Genomic DNA, 22,045 nt, shown 5'->3' with positions numbered 1-22,045 from the left:
ATGTATACTGTATTCTGTTCTATACTATCTATTGCATCTTAGCCTATGCTCTAAATTGCTCATCCATATATATATATATATATATATATATATATATATATATATATATATATATATATGTTTTATTCTATTCCTTTACTTAGATTTGTGTGTATTAGGTATTTGTTGGGAAATTGTTAGACATTACTTGTTAGATATTGCTGCACTGTCGAACTAGAAGGACAAGCATTTCGCCACACTTGCAATAGCATCTACTAAACACTTATATGTGACCAATAACATTTGATTAGATTTTTTTTCAGAGTTCCCAGTTGTTTTGAACGCAATGAAGTCGGGAAGTTTGAGATTTCCGAGTTACCAGTTCCTGAGTTCCCAGTTGTTTGAAATGCGACACAAGGCCTTTCACTTTATCTAAGCGCATAATGATGCAGTGGAGGCATAGCACACCCATCTCTTCTCTTTAATCATGAAGAATGCTTCAGGCAACGCCATTCTCAAATATAATAGGCTAATGCATAGCCTACACAACACTTTCTCATTGAAGTGTTGCTGTCATCTAACCTAGAGTACAGCTAATGCTGAAACTAAAAGATATGATGATCACAGTGCAGAATACCTAAAACAACACTCAGCTATGAGTCCGCCACGTCGTTTGTTCTGAAACAAACACATTTTGGACTGGATGGCTTCTCCGGTCGCCCAATGAAATAGCGCCCCCCCCCCCCCCCCATGTCCTAATGTCATAGCCCTCCATCCAATCGACGAGGACGCGGCAGAGACTCTGCTGCCTGTCAGTTTCTTCCCGGATCTGAGCTCCTGAGCGCCCGGAGATGCAGTGCTGTTGATCCAGGTGTGAGTCTTGAAGGTTAATCGGACGGACGGATCGTCTGCTATTGCAGGTAAGAAGATGAACAGCTTCATTGATTCTATGTCTTATTTTATTATTTCTAGAAAATCTGGGTCTATGCAGCAATGGGCAAAAGCGAGGGAATCAGTGTTGTTTCCAGTGATTGAGATGGGAATGTAATGATGGAACCTACCGCAATGCAGAATCGTAGACAATTTTGACAAGTTTGTGCAACATGCGTTCTCGTTCTATTCTGCCCAACTGCAAAACTGAGATTTTAGAGATGATCTTGAAGGGATGCTGTTTTCACGTTGATGGAAAACGTTATTCTGGGTGAAATTAGAGGCATGCATTTTTTCTTCAACAGACAGACAGATCAGAGCGCTGGCTGCATGGTTTTTGAGGGGAGGGATAGTGTGATTGTATTTGATCCACATTACGGATGATTAAACACCTGTGTGCTTAATTCATTATGTCATTCATAAAACCTTGAACGTATAAAATTGCCTACCGGTGGCATAATATTGATACCATTAGAGGTGGTTATTTTAGGGGCTATTCGCTTGTCCTTTCCTGATCATTTATTAAGCTAAAAAAACAGCCGGTTACCCACTTCCAACAGTCCAATCCCTGCAAGATGAATATGCCTTTTCATTATTATTATTTGCGTACGGCAGGAGATATAGGTCGCTGGGTTCATTGTATTTTCAAAACGTCAGGAAACCACCTCATTCCGCTATAATGTCAGACAGGTTGTCAGCAAAGGTACCATGGGCGCGTCCTGCCTGGTTTTTCTCGGTTTTCTAGCTACTGGACGTTTACTGTATGCGCTATAAACGATACATTATAACTGGACACGCTGGACTACAAAATAATTATTATTTTGAATTCCTGCTTTAGTTAATTGCAGCTAGAATTTCTTTCTGCATGACGTGTACAGGTGCTTTCGAGATCAAAGTCATTACTGCAACCCATAGCAACACTGTTACACAGTAGGTGTAGTGAAGCTTTCTCCAGTCAACAGTGGCAGTGCTTAGCTGTCTATTAGATAACTTAGCGTTCGTACAGTATTTGTTACATCTGAAAGACTGACATCTGAGATACCTGAAAGATTGACAACTGAAGGACCTGGGCAGGGTGTCAATATTGAACCTGTAGCAGATACATTGGCTTGTTTTGTAGGGGCTGAATTTTAGAAACTGGACTACTAATGCATCTCCAGCTGTCCTATGACCTGTTGTATACCATAGCAGACCTGGGTTCAAATAGTATTTGTTTTCTTTCAGATAATTCAGCTACTTGATTAAGCTTTCTTGGCACTATGGAGCCAATGTAATGGTTCCACAAGTACAAACCATGCCCATCCAGCGCTCCATGCAGTCTCAATCAAATTCTCAAAACATTTGAAATAAATCAATTACCCTTGAACCCAGCCCAGGTCTGCGTCTTGGGCTTTACATTGCCAGGCAGAGCTGGATGGAAATGAAGTTTGGATATTTTACATAAGTTCTTCCCTCTGTGCTTTGGAACAGGGTCAGCCCGAGCAGTCTGTCAGCCAGGCTAGATGAGGAACACTTTAAATAACAGTCACTGGCCCTCCAAGACATGGCTGGCTCGGCCCAGGCAGCGCTGTGTGTCCTATCATGCATTTCAAATTGGCAACCTCAGTGGGATTGGAGCGGTCATTGGGTTTGAGGTGTCCTCTGTCAGTGTTACTGTGATTCAATTGAACCCAGAGATATGGTCAGATAAGAAATCCATTGAGAAAGGCTCAGCAACCCGAAATGCCAGGGCTGGCTACTTTTGAATTCAATAAATGAAAAAGTTGGCAAGGAAGAAAAAAAACAAATCCTGTGTGCATCGGCACCCTATCCGTTTTCACAGAGATAGGACTCAACAGAAACTCCTCTCTCTTTCATTGGCAGTAGGGTCTGATATTCATGATGAATTATAGGGATGAAACCCACGCAGAAGCAGAAGTGATTGGTGTTTGGTACGTGCAGAAGCAGAAGTGATTGGTGTTTGGTATGTATAGAAGCAGAAGTGATTGGTGTTTGGTACGTGCAGAAGCAGAAGTGATTGGTGTTTGGTATGTGTAAAAGCAGAAGTGTTTGGTGTTTGGTATGTGTAGAAGCAGAAGTGTTTGGTGTTTGGTACGTGCAGAAGCAGAAGTGTTTGGTGTTTGGTACGTGCAGAAGCAGAAGTGTTTGGTGTTTGGTACGTGCAGAAGCAGAAGTGTTTGGTGTTTGGTATGTGTAGAAGCAGAAGTGATTGGTGTTTGGTATGTGTAGAAGCAGAAGTGATTGGTGTTTGGTATGTGTAGAAGCAGAAGTGATTGGTGTTTGGTATGTGTAGAAGCAGAAGTGATTGGTGTTTGGTATGTGTAGAAGCAGAAGTGATTGGTGTTTGGTACGTGCAGAAGCAGAAGTGATTGGTGTTTGGTACGTGCAGAAGCAGAAGTGTTTGGTGTTTGGTACGTGCAGAAGCAGAAGTGATTGGTGTTTGGTATGTGTAGAAGCAGAAGTGATTGGTGTTTGGTATGTGCAGAAGCAGAAGGGATTGGTGTTTGGTACGTGCAGAAGCAGAAGTGTTTGGTGTTTGGTATGTGTAGAAGCAGAAGTGATTGGTGTTTGGTATGTGTAGAAGCAGAAGTGATTGGTGTTTGGTATGTGTAGAAGCAGAAGTGATTGGTGTTTGGTATGTGTAGAAGCAGAAGTGATTGGTGTTTGGTATGTGTAGAAGCAGAAGTGTTTGGTGTTTGGTACGTGCAGAAGCAGAAGTGATTGGTGTTTGGTATGTGCAGAAGCAGAAGTATTTGGTACGTCAGATCTATGCCTGTGGCATGTCAACCAGTTGAGTAGAAGAGACCACACTCATTGGCTAGAAAGAGTCCACACTCATTGGCCACGAAGAGACCACACTCATTGGCTACGAAGAGTCCATACTCATTGGCCACGAAGAGACCACACGCATTGGCCACGAAGAGACCACACTCATTGGCCACGAAGAGACCCCACCCATTGGCCATGAAGAGACCACACTCATTGGCTACGAAGGGAACACACTCATTGGTGACGAAGGGACCAGACTCATTGCCTACGAAGAGACCACACTCATTGCCTACGAAGAGACCACACACATTGCCTACGAAGAGACCACACTCATTGCCTACGAAGAGATCACACTCATTGGCTATGAAGAGACCACACTCATTGGCTATGAAGAGACCACACTCATTGCCTACGAAGAGACCACACTCATTGCCTACGAAGAGACCACACTCATTGGCTACGAAGAGACCACACTCATTGCCTACGAAGAGACCACACTCATTGGCTATGAAGAGACCACACACATTGGCTACAACATAGATCTTGGCCCTGCTACATGGTCCAAGCCAAACACACAATGGCAAAGCCATCAAAACATGGACCGTATGTGTATTTTCAGACTGATATAGTTGGAGTGTTGCTGGTTTTTGGACTACTTCAGGTCCACAGCACAGTTGACTTTATGTAATGATACTCACTAGAGACATGTTGTTGGTGTAATATTACTGAATTGGTACAGATTCCTAACAAACTGACTAACCCTATTAGTTCTTAATCAGTGATTTCCAAAGCAGGAAAGTCGAGGTCCTGGACGGCTGCCATTTAAGATCAAGGTACTCTCTAAGGACTTTCTGCGAGATTAGATTTGTCCCAAGATGTTCCTTCCCAAATCCAAACTTTCCAAAGCTCTTTGGCAGAGAGTCAATGCATTAGCTGAGAGAGAGCTAAGATAGCCAGTCTGGAGATTTGGGTTTGATAATGAAGGTACTCTGGGACTCCAAGTGGCTGGCAAGCCTGGCATTTGGCATCAGAGGGGTTAGATTGTTAGGCAATGTTTGTTTGGTCACATGGAAGGCAATGTTGGCCATTCAAGAAGAAAGACATTTCCAGATTTGTTGTTTTGAAAATGAACACACTTACTCAAGGGAGGTCTCTAAAACACAGCATGTTGAACGATCGGCAGACAAACGCTATATCCACACTCGGTGTGATGTGCGAGAGCCTTAAGGCTAAATTCATGGTGGTGGAGTTGAACTCCCCTTTCCGCCATTTCCCCCCATCCTGCTGACAAACATGTGATGCTTTTGTCTCGATGATCTCTTTAGATTGATGCTCTTGTCTCGATTATCTCTTTAGATTGATGCTCTTGTCTCGATGATCTCTTTAGATTGTCCAGCTATTTCACCAAAGTCTCGATCAATAGAGAGAGGATCACTAATGGTACGACTAGCTGTCTAGCTGTGAGACACACAGAGACACGACGTCTTCATCTTCTTCTCTGTTTGCTCAGACACAGACCCCTCCACTGTTCAATTCAGAGCAAGAGAAAGACCCTCAGTCTCTACTGCCATCTCCGTGCTCTGTGCTCTGGCTTATCTCTGAATGTGTATAGTCCCTCCCTCCCTGCCAATATCTGTCTGTGCTGCAGGCCTGTCATTATCTCTGTTTGTGGGTTATTCTTCACTCTCCTGTCTCAGAATGGTTGGTCCCACTGGGCCATTGGGCTTCTGTTCAACCCTAGAGGGGTTGAAAAGGGACCCTCAGTCAGTTCCCAGTGCCTTATCTGTATCTGTATAGACCCTACTGCAAATATCTGTATCTATAGTCCCTACTGCCAATATCTGTATCTATAGTCCCTACTGCAAATATCTGTATCTATAGTCCCTACTGCAAATATCTGTATCTATAGTCCTTACTGCCAATATCTGTATCTATAGTCCCTACTGCCAATATCTGTATGTGCCACAGGCTTGTCATTCTCTGTCTCTCAGGGTTCTCCTCCACACTCTGTCTCTCAGGGATCTCCTCCACCCTCTGTCTCTCAGGGTTCTCCTCCACCCTCTGTCTCTCAGGGTTCTCCTCCACCCTCTGTCTCTCAGGGTTCTCCTCCACCCTCTGTCTCTCAGGGTTCTCCTCCACCCTCTGTCTCTCAGGGTTCTCCTCCACCCTCTGTCTCTCACGGTTCTCCTCCACCCTCTGTCTCTCAGGGTTCTCCTCCACCCTCTGTCTCTCAGGGTTCTCCTCCACCCTCTGTCTCTCACGGTTCTCCTCCACCCTCTGTCTCTCAGGGATCTCCTCCACCCTCTGTCTCTCAGGGTTCTCCTCCACCCTCTGTCTCTCAGGGTTCTCCTCCACCCTCTGTCTCTCACGGTTCTCCTCCACCCTCTGTCTCTCAGGGATCTCCTCCACCCTCTGTCTCTCAGGGTTCTCCTCCACCCTCTGTCTCTCACGGTTCTCCTCCACCCTCTGTCTCTCACGGTTCTCCTCCACCCTCTGTCTCTCAGGGTTCTCCTCCACCCTCTGTCTCTCAGGGTTCTCCTCCACCCTCTGTCTCTCAGGGTTCTCCTCCACCCTCTGTCTCTCACGGTTCTCCTCCACCCTCTGTCTCTCAGGGTTCTCCTCCACCCTCTGTCTCTCACGGTTCTCCTCCACCCTCTGTCTCTCAGGGTTCTCCTCCACCCTCTGTCTCTCAGGGTTCTCCTCCACCCTCTGTCTCTCAGGGTTCTCCTCCACCCTCTGTCTCTCAGGGTTCTCCTCCACCCTCTGTCTCTCAGGGTTCTCCTCCACCCTCTGTCTCTCAGGGTTCTCCTCCACCCTCTGTCTCTCAGGGTTCTCCTCCACCCTCTGTCTCTCAGGGTTCTCCTCCACCCTCTGTCTCTCAGGGTTCTCCTCCACCCTCTGTCTCTCAGGGTTCTCCCCCACCCTCTGTCTCTCAGGGTTCTCCTCCACCCTCTGTCTCTCAGGGTTCTCCTCCACCCTCTGTCTCTCAGGGTTCTCCTCCACCCTCTGTCTCTCACGGTTCTCCTCCACCCTCTGTCTCTCAGGGTTCTCCTCCACCCTCTGTCTCTCAGGGTTCTCCTCCACCCTCTGTCTCTCAGGGTTCTCCTCCACCCTCTGTCTCTCAGGGTTCTCCTCCACCCTCTGTCTCTCAGGGTTCTCCTCCACCCTCTGTCTCTCACGGTTCTCCTCCACCCTCTGTCTCTCAGGGTTCTCCTCCACCCTCTGTCTCTCAGGGTTCTCCTCCACCCTCTGTCTCTCACGGTTCTCCTCCACCCTCTGTCTCTCAGGGTTCTCCTCCACCCTCTGTCTCTCAGGGTTCTCCTCCACCCTCTGTCTCTCAGGGTTCTCCTCCACCCTCTGTCTCTCAGGGTTCTCCTCCACCCTCTGTCTCTCAGGGTTCTCCTCCACCCTCTGTCTCTCAGGGTTCTCCTCCACCCTCTGTCTCTCAGGGTTCTCCTCCACCCTCTGTCTCTCAGGGTTCTCCTCCACCCTCTGTCTCTCAGGGTTCTCCTCCACCCTCTGTCTCTCAGGGTTCTCCTCCACCCTCTGTCTCTCAGGGTTCTCCTCCACCCTCTGTCTCTCAGGGTTCTCCTCCACCCTCTGTCTCTCAGGGTTCTCCTCCACCCTCTGTCTCTCAGGGTTCTCCTCCACCCTCCACCTGGTTTGCGGCTTGAATTCAGATTCTATTTCTGGTGCCATTGTTGTGTTGCCTAGCGCCTACCAGTTTCCAATGACTTCAAATGCTTGAGTTTGTTGCTAGGGCTTATGAGGGCTAGTTATTTCTGCACATCTTTAAAGGTCCAATGCAACAGTTTTTATCTCAATATCGTATCATTTCTGGGTAACAATTGAGTACCATTCTGTGATTGTTTTCAATTAAAATTGTTTAAAAAATTGCATTTTAGCAAAGAGCAATTTCTCAAGCAAGAATTTTGTTTGGAACTCTCTTCCTTATTGGTTGATTAACTAATTTACCGCCTGGTGATGTCACCAAGCAGTGCAAAACTTTCAGTTTCAGGAAGACTTTTCAAACAGCTCTTACACTAAAAGGGCATTATCAAAATTGTCACAATTTCACAGTATTATTGAAATCTCAGAGTGTGAAAAAATATATAAAATACAGGCCAATCTAGTTTTTGACTGTACTGGACCTTTAAGGACTAGATAAACGGATGCGTTTAGTGTGTTTTTATGTATTGTGTACTTTGGTATGATGTGTATGTGCGCGTGCGTACATGCATGTGCATGTCAAGTGTGTGTGTGTGTGTGTGTGTGTAGTGCATGTGTGACTCATCGAGCCGTGAAGCCCTGCATTCCGTGATTTGTGTCCGCACCATCTATAGCTACACTATGATACAGGCTACCATACCACTGCAGAGACCTTTACACTATGATATAGACTACCATACTCCTGCAGAGACCTTTACACTATGATATAGACTACCATACTCCTGCAGAGACCTTTACACTATGATATGGACTACCATACCACTGCAGATACCTTTACACTATGATATAGACTACCATACCACTGCAGAGACCTTTACACTATGATATAGACTACCATACCCCTGCAGAGACCTTTACACTATGATACAGACTACCATACCCCCGCAGAGACCTTTACACTATGATATAGACTACCATACCCCTGCAGAGACCTTTACACTATGATATAGACTACCATACCCCTGCAGAGGCCTTTACACTATGATACAGACTACCGTACCCCTGCAGAGACCTTTACACTATGATATAGACTACCATACTCCTGCAGAGACCTTTACACTATGATATAGACTACCATACCACTGCAGAGACCTTTACACTATGATATAGACTACCATACTCCTGCAGAGACCTTTACACTATGATATAGACTACCATACCCCTGCAGAGACCTTTACACTATGATATAGACTACCATACCACTGCAAATACCTTTACACTATGATATAGACTACCATACTCCTGCAGAGACCTTTACACTATGATATAGACTACCATACCACTGCAGAGACCTTTACACTATGATATAGACTACCATACCACTGCAGAGGCCTTTACACTATGATATAGACTACCATATCCCTGCAGAGACCTAGATGTTATAATCATTACTTTACATTTTGGTTTGTAACTGAGTGTTGGTTGTACAATTACTTAAATAGCCTTGCTTTCCATAACACTTGATGAAAACATCATCAGATTTGGACTGTTGCTTAGTAAGTTACTTTCTATGGGTTTGTTACTGGATTCAATTTGACAAGAGGATTGAACCTTTCTATGGTTCGTCTCTTGACTTCCTATCTGCCTCTGAGATATTTTTAGTTTTTACAATACAAAGTACATCTTTGGGGAGATGTGCACCTAATTTAGAAGTAGATTACAAAGGGTGGCTCTTCCACTGCTAATTTAAGTTTTAGAGATTGCCCCCTCTCTCTCTCGCTCTCTGACATGTTATGTTCTGTACTCTTTCTTTCTCTCTCTCTTTCCCTTCTCTCTCTCTCTCATAATATTGGTCTGTGACCGCTAAAGCCACGTCAATGACAGCGTGAGTGCCAACTATTTTGGTGGCTTAGCATCTTACGCTTATCAGTCTTGGCTCCAATATTTTCAATTTCGTTCCCTGACAATATCAAAAGCTATTTTGTTCCTTCTAATAGCTAATTCTATTTTGGTGGCTACATACTGGATGCTAAAAAGGTTACTCCATAACGATGATCAGAAGGAAACTCTGACCTAGTCAACAGGGAAAGGCGAGTTTTCACTAATTAGTAAGTATATTTTAAGTCTCTTAATGTGGTGTGGTGTGGACATGTTAATTAACGTGGGTGCTTAAAGTGTCAAGTTTACCTATGTGTACCAGGTATGTAGCATAAAGATTATTTTACATTACTCATTGTGTGGGCTGTATTCTCACTGGGGAGGCTAGAACCATCTGTTTAGCTGGATATTATAGGCCTAGATTTTGTCCAATACATTATCCAAATAGAATTTATTTGGAAAATGCACATATAGGTTATGTATATCAAGGTAGAGAAACTCTATTCCTATGTCGTTTCCCCCCCCAAAAAAGTGTAACCTTACGGAAAAAAAAATGTGAATTTCACATGCTAACACGTAAAGTGTCCCAAAAAAACATGTGAATTTCACATGCTAACACGTAAAGTGTCCCAAAAAAACATGTGAATTTCACATGCTAACACGTAAAGTGTCCCAAAAAAAACATGTGAATTTCACATGCTAACACGTAAAGTGTCCCAAAAAAACATGTGAATTTCACATGCTAACACGTAAAGTGTCCCAAAAAAACATGTGAATTTCACATGCTAACACGTAAAGTGTCCCAAAAAAACATGTGAATTTCACATGCTAACACGTAAAGTGTCCCAAAAAAAACATGTGAATTTCACATGCTAACACGTAAAGTGTCCCAAAAAAACATGTGAATTTCACATGCTAACACGTAAAGTGTCCCAAAAAAAACATGTGAATTTCACATGCTAACACGTAAAGTGTCCCAAAAAAACATGTGAATTTCACATGCTAACACGTAAAGTGTCCCAAAAAAACATGTGAATTTCACATGCTAACAGGTAAAGTGTCCCAAAAAAACATGTTTTCATGTGATCTTATGTGAAGTCAATGTGATAGCATGTGACAACATGAAACTACACGTTGAAGTGTTCCAAAAACACGTTTTCTCATGTGAACTTTCATGTGAAATAATGCGATTTTCCACATGTGAAAGGGTAAGACACTATAGAGAGCTTTTCTCACTCGAGAAAGGGCAAGCATGGATTGTTGACTAAGGTACATACAGTGAGCTCCAAAAGTATTGGGACAGTGACACATTTGTTGTTTTGGCTCTCTACTCCAGCACTTTGGATGTGAAATGATTCAGTGACTATGAGGTTAAAGTTCAGACTGTCAGCTATAATTGGAGGGTATTTTCATCCATGAACCGTTTAGAACATGCGTCAAACTCATTCCACAGAGGGCCGAGTGTCTGCGGGTCTTTGCTCCAACCTTGTACTTGATGGATGAATTAAGGTCACTAATTAGTAAGAATTCCCCTCACCTGGTTGTCTTGCTCTTAATTGAAAGGAAAAAACAAAACCAGCAGACACTATGCCCTCCGTGGAATGAGTTTGACACCCCTGATTTAAAAATTACAGCACTTATTTTTTACCAAAAGACAAATTCACTTTTATGTGTATTAAAGTAGTACAATTTTACTATTTGGTCCCATAATCCTAGCACACAATGACCACATCAGTCTTGTGACTGAAAACTTGTTGAATGCATTTGCTGTTTGTTTTGGTTGTGTTTCAGATGAATTTGTGCCCAATAGAAATGAATGGTAAATAATGTATTTTCATTATGTGTCACGCCCTGACCTTAGATATCCTTTTTATGTCTCTATTTGGTTTGGTCAGGGTGTGAGTTGGGGTGGGTATTCTATACTCTATAATTTGTATTTCTATGTTTGGCCGGGTAGGGTTCTCGATCAGGGACAGCTGTCTATCGTTGTCTCTGATTGAGAACCATACTTAGGTAGCCCTTTTTACCACCTGTCTTTGTGGGGAGTTGACTTTGTTTATGGCACATAGCCTTTAGCGTCACGGTTTCTTCTGTAGTGTTTATTGTTTTGTTCTGTAGTGTTTATTGTTTTGTTCTGTAGTGTTTATTGTTTTGTTCTGTAGTGTTTATTGTTTTGTTCTGTAGTGTTTATTGTTTTGTTCTGTAGTGTTTATTGTTTTGTTTGTCTTCATTTCTAATAAAAATAATATGTACGCTCACCACGCTGCACCTCAGGCCTCTTCATTCAACGGCCGTGACATTATGGAGTCACTTTTATTGTAAATAAGAATATGTAAATGTAAATACATATGTTTCTCAACACTTCTACATTAATGTGGATGATTACAAATAGTCCTAAATTAATCGTGGATAATGATGAGTGAGAAAATTACAGAGGTATAAATATCATACCCCATCAAAAATGGCTAGCATGTCTTGGGGGCATGATATTTGTGTGTCTAACTTTTTTGGAGCTCACTGTAAATGCTAATGAGTAGTGGACCTCTTGTCTAGTAAAACTGTTTATATTCTCACCTTGGCAGTCACAGTGTAACAAAGTTATAAACAACAAGCAGATAAACTGTTGAATGTTGATTTCTTGTCCAAATATTATGTGGCTAACCTAGAAGCCACACATTTGAAGGATTCCCTTTCTCATGCCCGAACAGATGATTTTGTATGATTAGTGGTTTGTGGGTTTCTGTTTGCTATTGCCTTCTCTATTCAAACAGTCACATCTGTCATCTCTGCTGTGGAGATATGATAAGAATTCAGACACCCTATTCCACTAGAGCCATGGTTTCTGAGCTCAGACTGGCTCCCTCTGAGAGGCTTTGTGAATACAGGCCCTGATGTGTTGCTGTGCATTTGATGAAGCTGTTAGTTAAATACTCATTCTCAGCAATGTTTAATCCTATTTAGATAAACCCTTTACTAATCTGTCCTCATTGTCATGATATCTTCTGTACATGTATACGCACACGCTTATTCAGTGGTAGTTTATATTCCCTTATTCAGTGGTAGTTTATATTCCCTTATTCAGTGGTAGTTTATATTCCCTTATTCAGTGGTAGTTTATATTCCCTTATTCAGTGGTAGTTTATATTCCCTTATTCAGTGGTAGTTTATATTCACTTATTCAGTGGTAGTTTATATTCCCTTATTCAGTGGTAGTTTATATTCCCTTATTCAGTGGTAGTTTATATTCCCTTATTCAGTGGTAGTTTATATTCACTTATTCAGTGGTAGTTTATATTCCCTTATTCAGTGGTAGTTTATATTCCCTTATTCAGTGGTAGTTTATATTCCCTTATTCAGTGGTAGTTTATATTCCCTTATTCAGTGGTAGTTTATATTCCCTTATTCAGTGGTAGTTTATATTCCCTTATTCAGTGGTAGTTTATATTCCCTTATTCAGTGGTAGTTTATATTCCCTTATTCAGTGGTAGTTTATATTCCCTTATTCAGTGGTAGTTTATATTCCCTTATTCAGTGGTAGTTTATATTCCCTTATTCAGTGGTAGTTTATATTCCCTTATTCAGTGGTAGTTTATATTCCCTTATTCAGTGGTAGTTTATATTCCCTTATTCAGTGGTAGATTATATTTCCTTATTCAGCTGTCACGCCCTGACCTTAGTATTCTTTGTTTTCTTTATTATTTTGGTTAGGTCAGGGTGTGACATGGGTGATGTATGTGTTTTTGTTCCTATCTAGGGGTTTTGTATGTCTATGGGTGTGACTAGTCTAGGTGTTATGTATGTCTATGGTTGCCTAGATTGGTTCTCAATTAGAGGCAGCTGTTTATCGTTGTCTCTGTTTGGGAACCATATTTAGGCAGCCATGTTCCTTGGGTATTTTGTGGGTTATTGTCTGTGTTAGTTGCCTGTGTCTGCACTTATCATATATAGATTCGAGTGTTCTTCGAGTGTTCTTCGAGTGTTCTTCGAGTGTTCTTCGAGTCATTAAATAAGAAGATGTATTCAAATCACGCTGCGCCTTGGTCTCATCCATACAACGAACATGACATCAGTGTTAGTTTATATTCCCTTATTCAGTGGTAGTTTATATTCCCTTATTCAGTGGTAGTTTATATTCACTTATTCAGTGGTAGTTTATATTCACTTATTCAGTGGTAGTTTATATTCCCTTATTCAGTGGTAGTTTATATTCCCTTATTCAGTGGTAGTTTATATTCACTTATTCAGTGGTAGTTTATATTCCCTTATTCAGTGGTAGTTTATATTCCCTTATTCAGTGGTAGTTTATATTCCCTTATTCAGTGGTAGTTTATATTCCCTTATTCAGTGGTAGTTTATATTCCCTTATTCAGTGGTAGTTTATATTCCCTTATTCAGTGGTAGTTTATATTCACTTATTCAGTGGTAGTTTATATTCCCTTATTCAGTGGTAGTTTATATTCCCTTATTCAGTGGTAGTTTATATTCCCTTATTCAGTGGTAGTTTATATTCCCTTATTCAGTGGTAGTTTATATTCCCTTATTCAGTGGTAGTTTATATTCCCTTATTCAGTGGTAGTTTATATTCCCTTATTCAGTGGTAGTTTATATTCCCTTATTCAGTGGTAGTTTATATTCCCTTATTCAGTGGTAGTTTATATCCCCTTATTCAGTGGTAGTTTATATTCCCTTATTCAGCGGTAGTTTATATCCCCTTATTCAGAGATGGAACAGCTGTAGAGATCCATTAAGAACACAAGTCATTATCATGATATCTGTGCATGTACATTTAGTACATTTCCTGGAATCCTCTTCAATGCTATAGAATCACTGTGATTCCAATTAAGAACACAGCACTATTCCTTCCTTGGTTCTGAGCTATTCCTGGGGCCTCTGCCTCTCTCTGTTGCCTGTTGCTATGGTGCCTGGAGGGAGCAGGACAGGGACATGACTAAGTCTTCCTCAACACCTCCACCACTTCGTCCATCGTTCACCTATGTGTTTTGAATCATTTCAGTCGTGTAAATCATCCGAAACCAGTGTTAGGAACGTGCTGTGCCGTTAAGGATAAGTTATGATTGCTCACAGGCGTGAGTGATCGGCTAGGTCGGGGGCAGATTGCAGAGCCGTGAGGCTGGAGTGCATTTGATTGAATGTTGAATGTGTGTTTGTTGAAAGAGGCAGACATATGGGCTATATTGGATAACACCAACCCCTTCGTGCATGACAGATGACAGGCCCTGCTGCATTTGAACTAGATGGTAATAAAGTCTGAAGTAGTTGTCTTGGTGAAGGGTTGAATAACTGATGGACTGGAAGGCTGCTCTAACTGTAATCAGGAATGCCCTTGGTGTGAAGGAGAAGTTAGTTGCTTCTTAAAGCCACCTTTACCCCTATATACTGCATTACATTTGACCAGCGTCCATAGGGCCCATAGGCTATAGAGTGGCATTTGGGATGTATCCGTAGACTAGCTCTATTGCTGTGTGACCTCGAGCCTCTTGTGGGGGAGGGTATGTGAGTGGGAAGCTGCTGCAGATGAAAGGCTAATAGCAGTGCCAGCCCTGCAGCCAACAGGCGAAGGTGTGTGTGTGTGTGTGTGTGTGTGTGTGTGTGTGTGTGTGTGTGTGTGTGTGTGTGTGTGTGTGTGTGTGGAACACAGAGATGGACAGAATACTGCTCTTGGAGAAAGCCTCATTATACATTTAAAGCATCATGTGTTCCCTTTCTTGTTTATGGATCAATGGTTTACCTTCCTACTGGCTCCAGACAGACTGAAGTGCATTTAAAACCCAGAAATCCCATTATCCCTAGCAGGGATGGGAAGCTAACACTAACACCGCTCATTCTCAGACAGAGAAATGGGCCTCACTCAGAAACAGTCATGGGTTCAAATACTATTTAAAATCTTTCAAAAAATCTGAGGGCTCTATTTTCTGCTGGAGTTAAGGTGGCGCTAGTGTCAAACGCAATTTCGTCACGTAAAAACTGCCGCATTGACATTTTCCAACCCTATCCCAAGGGTTCAGCAATTTACCTGTCTAAGATCAGCACGCCTGCACTCAGATGGGAGGGGTTGGAAATATTTAGGCATGTCCTTAAAAACATGATCCGAAGTGTTAATTTCAGGCAGCGCTGGTAGGGATATTTAAGACCACCAAAAGTTGATTTAGCGGTAACGCGGTTGGTTTTGACAGCGGAAACGCAGCCCATCCAGCCGTGACGCACACTGCAAATATGCACATGGAACAAGAGTAGCCTAATGTGCTGTTGGTGCCTGTATACTTTGTATTTAGCAACCTACAAAACGAATGTGTTTTCCCCTTTCGTCTTATTTGCCCTGCCCAATGCAATCGCAAAGTAGTCAAGACTGTCAAAAAAGGGTTTGGCTCCTGAGACCGCTTTGAAATAAATCTTAATCATCCAAAGCTTTATTAAAATATTACGTTTGAGCGGAGTTCAACAGTGAGCTGACATTCCCTTTTTATCTATGCCCACATTATTTTAGCATGCAGATCCCGTTTTGGATGTGCGTACAACCCTCAATAGTCTGCGTTGTTTTAATATTATATGCCCACGGGGAGAAATGATGGTGCCTGTAAGTGTGACATAGCCTATTTAAAACAAGTTGTTGTTTTGTTTAGAATTTGATTAAAATTATTAATTCTATTTTTTAGGCCTTATCAATAATTAATTTAATCTTGCTTATTGACAAAGTCTGGCATGTCCATGGGTCAGCCATAATGTAATTTACACTAGGCCTAGATCCTATATCAGTGTGAATGTAATTTACACTAGGCCTAGCTCCTATATCAGTGTGAATGTAATTTACACTAGGCCTAGCTCCTATATCAGTGTGAATGTAATTTACACTAGGCCTAGCTCCTATATCAGTGTGAATGTAATTTACACTAGGCCTAGCTCCTATATCAGTGTGAATGTAATTTACACTAGGACTAGCTCCTATATCAGTGTGAATGTAATTTTCACTAGGCCTAGCTCCTATATCAGTGTGAATGTAATTTACACTAGGCCTAGCTCCTATATCAGTGTGAATGTAATTTACACTAGGCCTAGCCCCTATATCAGTGTGAATGTAATTTACACTAGGCCTAGCCCCTATATCAGTGTGAATGTAATTTACACTAGGCCTAGCTCCTATATCAGTGTGAATGTAATTTACACTAGGCCTAGCTCCTATATCAGTTTGAATGTAATTTACACTAGGCCTAGCTCCTATATCAGTGTGAATGTAATTTACACTAGGCCTAGCTCCTATATCAGTGTGAATGTAATTTACACTAGGCTTAGCTACTATATCAGTGAGAATGCTATTGAATACATACAATTACTTAGAACAATGTGGAATGCAAATGGATTCAAGTTTACGCAAAGATATATATGTTTTTTCGTTTCTGTAAGCCTTTTAACAAACAATAACTTGTTTATTCATCAAAGCCCAGACCATTTGCGCCAATAATTGTAATAATGATTGTAATAATGAAAATAGTGAAAATAGCAAAACTATTTCTAACACACCTGAACCTATAGAACTACCTTCTGCGCTTAGATTGACCATTGCATTAGGTTTGTTAAAAATATAGCCAGGAGTGTTTGCTTTAGCCCAGCCTGGAGTGCCAGGTGGGTGGGGCTTGCACTTTTGGGACTTTTCTATTGGTTCCAATGCAACAGGCAAACTCAATCAAGCACAGATAAGGTACAGTTGAAGTCAGAAGTTTACATACACCTTAACCAAATACATTTAAACTCAGTTTTTCACAATTCCTGACATTTAATCCTCGTAAACATCCCCCGTCTTCGGTCAGTTAGGATCACCACTTTATTTTAAGAATGTGAAATGTCAGAATAATAGTAGAGACAATGATTTATTACAGCTTTTATTTATTTCATCACATTCCCAGTGGGTCAGAAGTTTACATACACTCAATTAGTATTTGGTAGCATTGCCTTTAAATTGTTTAACTTTGGTCAAACGTTTCGGGTAGCCTTCCACAAACTTCCCACAATAAGTTGGGTGAATTTTGGCCATTGCTCCTTACAGAGCTGGTGTAACTGAGTCAGGTTTGTAGGCCTCCTTGCTCACACATGCTTTTTCAGTTCTGCCCACACATTTTCTATAGAATTGAGGTCAGGGCTTTCTGATGACCACTCCAATACCGTGACTTTGTTGTCCTTAAGCCATTTTGCCACAACTTTGGAAGTATGCTTGGAGTCATTGTCCATTTGGAAGACTCATTTGCAACCAAGCTTTAACTGATGTCTTGAGATGTTGCTTCAATATATCCACATAATTCCCCTACCTCATGATGCCATCTATTTTGTGAACTGCACCAGTCCCTCCTGCTGCAAAGCACCCCCACAACATGATGCTGCCATCCCTGTGCTTCACGGTTGGGCTGGTGTTCTTCGGCTTGCAAGCCTCCCCCATTTTCCTCCAAACATAACGATGGTCAACAATTGTTGGAAAAATTACTTGTGTCATGTACAAAGTAGATGTCCTAACCGACTTGCCAATACTATAGTTGGTTAATTAACAAGAAATGTGTGGAGTGGCTGAAAAACAAGTTTTAATGAGTGTATGTAAACTTCCGACTTCAACTCTATATTAAATAATGTTCAAACAGTATTTGAACTCATGTTCTGCTCTGCGAGTCCCTCTGCTATCCCCATTATTCATAAAAGCCTGTGTGTTGTTCTGGAGCCAGCTGTGCATTTTTAGATTCCCCATCTTATCAAGATTACATCCATAAATATCCATATTACTCCCGTATTTCTATTGTTTATGAAAGGTTTGGATCATTTGGAGAGGTGTTTGTACACTGTGCTATTTGATCATTCTGAAAATGATCAGCATTCAATCACATTGTTCTTCAGTGAGAGGTTGTTATGGTGCTCAGTTGAATCGATGTGATGGAGGTTGGGATCACATTGTGTACTACAAAGGACCAGGCCAGGGCTAATGTTTATTACTGTCATTTTGAATTACGAAAGTCACGACCAACATTGGGTTGTTATTGATTTAACACTTATTTAGAATTCACCGGTGTTCCTTTAAATGAGCTATGATGTTGTACAAAAGCTTGGCTGAGAAGAAACATACAGGGAGAGAAAGAACCGAGCAGCAGAGAGAGAGATTGAGTTTGCAAAAGATCATCAGGGCCAGAGAGAGAGAGAGAGAGAGAGAGGGGTGAGTAGGGTGAGGGCCAGAGAGAGAGAGAGAGAGCGAGAGAGAGAGAGAGAGAGAGAAATAGAGAAAGGAAGAGAGTGAGTAGATAGAGAGGAGAGGGGCTTAAGAAAGAGAGAGCGAGTGGGAGAAATTCAAAGAGGGAACAAGGAAAAGAGGGAGAGCGAGAGAATGAGAGAGAGACAGAGGGGATGAGGACCAGAAAGAGTGTTAATGACTAAATTAGAAGAACTTAACCACGAGTAAAACCACCAATCAACAGATTAACTATGAGTAAAACCCCGATCAACAGCTTAACCATGAGTAAAACCCCTGATCAATAGCTTAGCCATGAGTAAAACCACTGATCAACAGCTTAACCATGAGTAAAACCCCCTATCAACAGCTTAACCATGAGTAAAACTACCAATCAACAGCTTAACTACGAGTAAAACCACCAATCAACAGCTTAACCATGAGTACAACCCCCAATCCAGCTCCTGTCCTGTGGCTGCTGTCCCAGTGCTGAAGGGCTGTGCACTGTGTTGTGCTGCTGCTGTGTGTTTGTGAAGTGCTTGTTGCTGGCTGCTACTTGGTATCCCGGACCCGGCCGTGGGCTGTGTGGGCCTGCACTGTGTTGCTGCTGCTTTGTGTTTGTGTAGAGCTTGTCTCTCTGCTGGCTGCTACTTGATGTCCCTGGCCCGCGGGGCCCCCTGGCAGAATTGGGCCTTAGAAGAGCCCATTGATGTGTGCCGCATTAGCATTCGATGTAGGCGAGCCTCCGCAAACAGTTCGGGCTCCAGTTTCACGCTACCTACCCTAAGAGTTTCCCACTGGATCCACTCTCAAGGGTCTGAAACGCCACCAGCCTCTCGCTGCATACGCAATGAGAGTGGATAAAGGAAGGTAAAGAAGTGTTTGTCCTTAACTAAATAGCAGAGCCATTTGGATTGATGTGGCCCCCTGGCTGGAGTCAGGCCGGGTCACAACAGAACAACAGGACATTAGCTAGAGTGATGCAGTCAGGCCGGGTCACAACAGAACAACAGGACATTAGCTAGAGTGATGGAGTCAGGCCGGGTCACAACAGAACAACAGGACATTAGCTAGAGTGATGGAGTCAGGCCGGGTCACAACAGAACAACAGGACATTAGCTAGAGTGATGGAGTCAGGCCGGGTCACAACAGAACAACAGGACATTAGCTAGAGTGATGGAGTCAGGCCGGGTCACAACAGAACAACAGGACATTAGCTAGAGTGACGCAGTCAGGCCGGGTCACAACAGAACAACAGGACATTAGCTAGAGTGATGGAGTCAGGCCGGGTCACAACAGAACAACAGGACATTAGCTAGAGGGATGGAGTCAGGCCGGGTCACAACAGAACAACAGGACATTAGCTAGAGTGATGCAGTCAGGCCGGGTCACAACAGAACAACAGGACATTAGCTAGAGTGATGGAGTCAGGCCGGGTCACAACAGAACAACAGGACATTAGCTAGAGTGATGGAGTCAGGCCGGGTCACAACAGAACAACAGGACATTAGCTAGAGTGATGGAGTCAGGCCGGGTCACAACAGAACAACAGGACATTAGCTAGAGTGATGCAGTCAGGCCGGGTCACAACAGAACAACAGGACATTAGCTAGAGTGATGGAGTCAGGCCGGGTCACAACAGAACAACAGGACATTAGCTAGAGTGATGGAGTCAGGCCGGGTCACAACAGAACAACAGGACATTAGCTAGAGTGATGGAGTCAGGCCGGGTCACAACAGAACAAAAGGACATTAGCTAGAGTGATGGAGTCACATCTGGGCCAGGATTGGTTGGCCCTCTGTGATGTAATCTTACTGTGTCATAATGCCATAGCACATCTTCACAAATCCCCACTGAAACACTACAACACATGAATGCCCCTGCCACAGAGAGACATTTGATCTTTCTCTCTCTCCATCTAACTATATCACCATACAGTTCATCTGTGCCACCCACATATTTCAAAGTGAGTTGTTCTGACATTACTACGATGCAGTGCTCAAAGATCTATTCATTACTGCCTGAAGACATTTCCTTTCTTCCGTTTTGGAGCCGGAAAAAGCGTCTTTTGAATTCTGCAAATGCATGTTGCTGTTCATATTAATTGCATATTTAGTTGGCAACGGCAAGTTGTCTGGAGATGAAGTTGTAACATTACAGCCATTCAACATCAAACAACATCAAACATCCTTGTCTGCTATGAGTCCATTTCAATAATGATGAGTCAGACTTATAGTTGAGTGAAACATCATACTGACATTCAGAGATGTTGTTATGTTTACGCAATTTATTATGTTTATGCGATTGAGGAAGTGTGTGTGTGTGTGTGTGTGTGTGTTTGCACATATTAACGTGTGTGTGTGTGTGATGCAGTACTCTTCGCTATGTCCTTCCAACTTGCTGTAAGGACCTGTGTGACTGTGTGTATGCTACAGTGAGACTGTGTGTATGCTACAGTGTGACTGTGGAGATATGTGTAGGAGATAACAGCCAGTGTGGATTCATCCGTCTCCTCCCCAGTCTCCTCCCCGTCTCCTCCCCCGTCTCTACCAATCTGCCTCCCCGTCTCCTCCCCCGTCTCTACCAATCTACCTCCCCGTCTCCTCCCCCGTCTCTACCAATCTACCTCCCCGTCTCCTCCCCGTCTCTACCAATCTACCTCCCCGTCTCCTCCCCCGTCTCTACCAATCTACCTCCCCGTCTCCTCCCCGTCTCTACCAATCTACCTCCCCGTCTCTACCAATCTACCTCCCCCGTCTCTACCAATCTACCTCCCCGTCTCCTCCCCGTCTCTACCAATCTACCTCCCCGTCTCCTCCCCCCGTCTCTACCAATCTACCTCCCCGTCTCCTCCTCCCGTCTCTACCAATCTACCTCCCCGTCTCCTCCCCCGTCTCTACCAATCTACCTCCCCGTCTCCTCCCAGTCTCCTCCCCGTCTCCTCCCCCCGTCTCTACCAATCTACCTCCCTGTCTCTACCAATCTACCTCCCAGTTTCCTCCCCCGTCTCTACCAATCTACCTCCCCGTCTCCTCCTCCCGTCTCTACCAATCTACCTCCCCGTCTCCTCCCCCGTCTCTACCAATCTACCTCCCCGTCTCCTCCCCAGTCTCCTCCCCAGTCTCCTCCCCGTCTCCTCCCCCGTCTCCTCCCCCGTCTCTACCAATCTACCTCCCCGTCTTCTCCCCTGTCTCTACCAGCCTTCTCCTCCATCTCCTCCACAGTCTCCTCCCCCCGTCTAAACCAATCTCCTTCCCTGTCTCCTTCCCCCATCTCTACCCGTCTCTTCCCCCATCTCCTCCTCCCGTCTCCCTCCGTCTCTACCCCACCTGCCTCACCTATCTGTGCCCTCTCCTCCATTCACTGTAATTACAGGTCTTATAGTTAGAAATAACCAAGCCAGTCTGTCATACAGCCTGAACCCCTTCACTACAGATACTGTGTGCTTCACCATCCTTTGGGAGGCATCCAATTCTCTGCCCACCTGTTTCACTTTCCCTCACAAATAGCAATCAAATATGTATCACTATGTAGACTACAGTATGTACTGACTCACTGTGTATCACTGTGTAGACTACAGTATGTACTGACTTACTATGTAG

At 43.3% G+C, this 22,045-nt stretch overlaps 1 protein-coding gene across 1 annotated transcript in view; it reads left to right on the top strand.

Annotated features, from left to right (window-relative positions):
- The first annotated feature begins 765 nt into the window (after positions 1-765).
- Positions 766-22,045, top strand: part of LOC110502409 (contactin-1a) — a 165,526-nt gene continuing 144,246 nt past the window's right edge. The window contains exon 1 of the mRNA XM_036959293.1: positions 766-899. The gene's annotated coding sequence lies outside the window, so the exon portion shown is untranslated. The remainder of the gene's footprint in view (positions 900-22,045) is intronic.

Source organism: Oncorhynchus mykiss, chromosome 2 (assembly GCF_013265735.2).
Source record: "Oncorhynchus mykiss isolate Arlee chromosome 2, USDA_OmykA_1.1, whole genome shotgun sequence".
Classification (NCBI taxonomy): Eukaryota; Metazoa; Chordata; class Actinopteri; order Salmoniformes; family Salmonidae; genus Oncorhynchus; species Oncorhynchus mykiss.
Note: the sequence above shows the minus strand (reverse complement) of the source record. Positions and strands in the feature narration are given on the sequence as shown.